Source organism: Rhopalosiphum maidis, chromosome 3 (assembly GCF_003676215.2).
Source record: "Rhopalosiphum maidis isolate BTI-1 chromosome 3, ASM367621v3, whole genome shotgun sequence".
In the NCBI taxonomy this organism is placed as follows: domain Eukaryota; kingdom Metazoa; phylum Arthropoda; class Insecta; order Hemiptera; family Aphididae; genus Rhopalosiphum; species Rhopalosiphum maidis.
In genome coordinates this window covers 8,899,717-8,903,822 of record NC_040879.1, presented here as the reverse complement: position 1 = coordinate 8,903,822, position 4,106 = coordinate 8,899,717, and positions in this window count along the sequence as shown.

Sequence of the window (4,106 nt, the reverse complement as noted above, 5' to 3'; positions counted from 1 at the left end):
TGAACCGAGCCAGAAATAAAAGTAGTAATAATAATAATAATAATTCGCGTCCATCGGTCGTTTTCGCGCAGACGATAAAAATTCAATATTAAAAGCTTTCCGGCAAATGGGATGGATTCGATACCACAGAGGCACAGCACAAATACATTATGCATGTAGGTAGGTTCATTGTTGCTTAGTATAACGTGTAAGCCCGGTTTCGGGATAAAATTTTAATTAATTTTAAGGCAATTCTGGAAGGACGGCAGTTTGCGTATTAACCGGAGAAAAAAAAACCGCCCTAACTTAATATATATATATTATATATACATATTATATTATAACTATGCCAAACTCGCCGCAGGAATATAATGCAGTTTGCTGTATACAATTTACAGTCCCGTAAACTTTCAGAAAAAATATTACGAGATAAAAATGGTCAACCAGCTTTTATGAAAAAGTTGAGCACATCAAACGAATTGTTTAGAATAGAATTAAATACGAGTTGGTGACTTGCCCGAAGGGATTATACAAGAATGCCGGCCGCATACACCGGTTATGCGCAGCAATAAAAAAAGAAAAATACGATTTTAATTAACCGCTACTAAAAAGAGATAAAAAATCAACTGAATGATATTTTTTTTCTCCGTAGTGTGTGCAACAATTTAACGGGGTTGCGAAATTCGGTATGCAGTCGCATTCATCATATTTGTGCACGCACAAATAAAGATAATATTTTTTAAAACTGCCGTTTTCCAGGTGCGGACAGGCGTGTGCAGTACGACCCTTCCGCAGGGTAACATAATATGTAAAACGCATTGCAACATGTTTTTTGTGTGTCGCAAGTCCGAGAGAACCGTAATAATAATATGTTGGCGGATCGTAGATATATACTCGTGTATATAACATAAATATTTATTATAATCATGAGCAGTACGTGTATGCGCACGGATGATAAAATATATTGATGGCCAGTAATATAAATATATAATATTTGCAAACGATTGGGAAATTCATTATGTAGCAATGACTGTTACAATAATAAAAAAATTACAAAACGGTATTATTGTCATTAATTATTGTCGAACACAATGGAAAACTATTCAATTTCCTCTGCCCTTCATTTGTTTGTAGCTTTTTGTCAGACGTGTAAAATGAGCGAGCGTTTTAATTACTTTGCAGGACTACCTGTCACTGTGACCCAGAAAAAAAATGACAAAAGCCATTCCCATATTGTCTCTCCTGCCCCCATTTACCAAAGAAAAAACGAAAAAGAGAAAAAAATAATAAAAACTCAATAAAGCGTCACATTTTAAACCATATATAGTTGACACTCGGTCATTATCCTGAAGTCCAAGTCCACAATATAATAAAGGCTTAAAATATTTTTGTTCTTAAGTTTGCCGGCATATCATATCGTGAAAAAATACTTTTAATAATAAGATTCAATGTAACATATGTACGTTGTTTAATAAAATATTTTCTCACAAATTCCGGTAACGTTATTAGTTTATTACCTATACGAGTTTAATTATCATGCGACCAAAAGTATTTTTTTAATTATTAACTGTAAGCTACCGACTTATATGGTGATTGTTATTTCAATAAATATGTTTGACGTGTAATTAGTATTCAGTAATTAAAATTATAGTATTGTGTCACAGTTGATTTTAGCTCGAAATTCGGTCGATAATCGAAATTACAAAACAATACTTTACAGAAGTTTGAACGAAGCAAAATAATATATATATATATCGACAAATAAAAATATTATATCGTAATTAATATTTATTAAAACAATAAAATAGAATAAACTAAATAAAAGTAGTAATAAGTAAAAGATTTTTGACGTAAAATATAGAAATGAAATTTATGTCGTGTAACTGCTCGAGACAGATTCTTAATTTAATATATTTTCTATCAGAACTAAAATAAATCTTAAAATGTATTTATGCGTGTACTGCATATTATATTGGAACTTCGGTTCACAAGCTGTGCTCATCTTGTTATTTTTTATTATAAGATCAATGACATCGAATATAAAATAATATTTAAACTATATTTATAATGTAATAATTCTGTACTTATAAAATATTATAATGTTATTACTTATTACTTATTAGGAACCGATTATAGTAATAACAAGCGCGACGACCTCTGCAGTAGAAAAGTTTGTTATCTTAGCATACCAATAAAAATATTAAAATTGCTTTTAAAAATCAATAGGTAGATAAATTCTATAGTTGCGATAACCGTATTATAAAAAGTATAATTCAGTTTTAGTCTTTGTAAATTTGTAATCGATTTTTATGGAAAAAACCTTGATAGTTATTTTGCGAACAAATTTACTTATTCAGCAATAGTCGACTTCCACAAAGGTCGCGCTTAACCTGTATAACCATTTAAACGCGGGAAATGTATCTATAAAACTTCATGATATAACGATAAAATATTATGTTATAAAAATGTCTAGTTTTTTCTACCCCAAAAGTATACCACTAACTCTAAACCGCAATCAAATATGGATGATGGGATTTTAAACGGGAGTCGTTTATCCTTATATTCGCAGACATCAAACTTCCATGCGCTTCGGATAAGTTTCATGAAAACTTTGGAAATCCGTTTACGTCTTATTTTTTTTCGGCTTAAATATTGTTCCGGCCAAGTGCCGGGAGGGCGGAGGGGGAGAGAACGCCGTAGCGATAAGACACGAGCTGCGGGGTGTTATAGGGGATATAATATTGTATATAATACACTGCAGCGTTATAGGTACAATACAACTCGATTTTCGACGCTGTATAGAAATTAATTCGGGAAAGGGCGCAGCTGCGACGAATGATAATTATCGACGCCGTTAACGACTGAACGGTCTAACCGTCGTTGCCAAGATAAATTAATTTCGTGGCCGGACGCATTAGAAAACAAAATGCCATAACAGGCGAGCAAATTTAAACGCGCGCGGATTAATTTATACAAAGCGATGTGTATCATTATTGGTACGTTCAACGTACTACAATATAATATAATGTGTATAAGGTCACTAGGTTGATTGGATCAATGATCTCGTATGACAATAACAGTATTGTAATATTGTCGTACACACATACCGTCTACATAATATACATATTACATACTTTTACTAGTGCAGTTTGAAATAAACGTTCGAATTGACTACGTAATATCGCGATGAGCATTATACTCGGCGACTGATGACAAACTCTGAACGATCATTTTATTTCTTTGTTTTGAACATTATCTTGAAATTGGACGAACTTGTGTGCCCCCGTGGTAGGTAAACTCGTACGACATAGCATTGTCATAATGATAGACAGGAAATGTTATAGTCGTTAACGAAAAAAAATAAATATATTTACTGCTCAACAGTTGTATAACATATTATTATAATCAGTTATACAAGGACATCATTAGCGGGCGAGATAATATAATATTTTTCGAATAATAAATTTGATTTAATAATGCGCCGCCGTTATGATTTTTTTCCTCAGACTCGAAATCATTGTCCGCGGTCAGACTCGGACTTGCTCAAATCGTATCACCGCAACGATCTATATAACCATTAAGGACTAACAGGGTTCCTAAGATACGATTGGGTGGGACGAAGGGCACGCGGAAAATACATATTTTTGTTTGAAATTGTGTAATCAATGTACACACATATATATATATATATAAAAAAAAAATCGTTATCGCCGAAGAAGTACGCGCCGCGTAAAAATGGTTCGTATTGTAATAATTGATGATATGAAAAAATATGCATAATTAATGTATATTTTTTTCTGTTGTCAAAATATTCACTTTTTACATTTTGACTATGCGGTGGCACCAAAATAATAAAGCTCTCAATCAACGTGAAACGTGTCCACGTAAGCGGAGGAGGAGGGACAGGGAGGGGTAGTTTCATCTGCGAATCCGAAATTCGATGTTACACCACCGCCGAGTGTAATAATAAATATTAGTGTAAATGTTTTTTTTGAGTACTCGACAAATTACAATACGGTAAAATAAATAATATAATCGTATATAACACGTGGTTTGAGCTTTTGGGTGAAATTAGCGCTCGTTTACGTGCAAAGGAGAATCGCGAATTCGGGAGTCCGGCGATAATA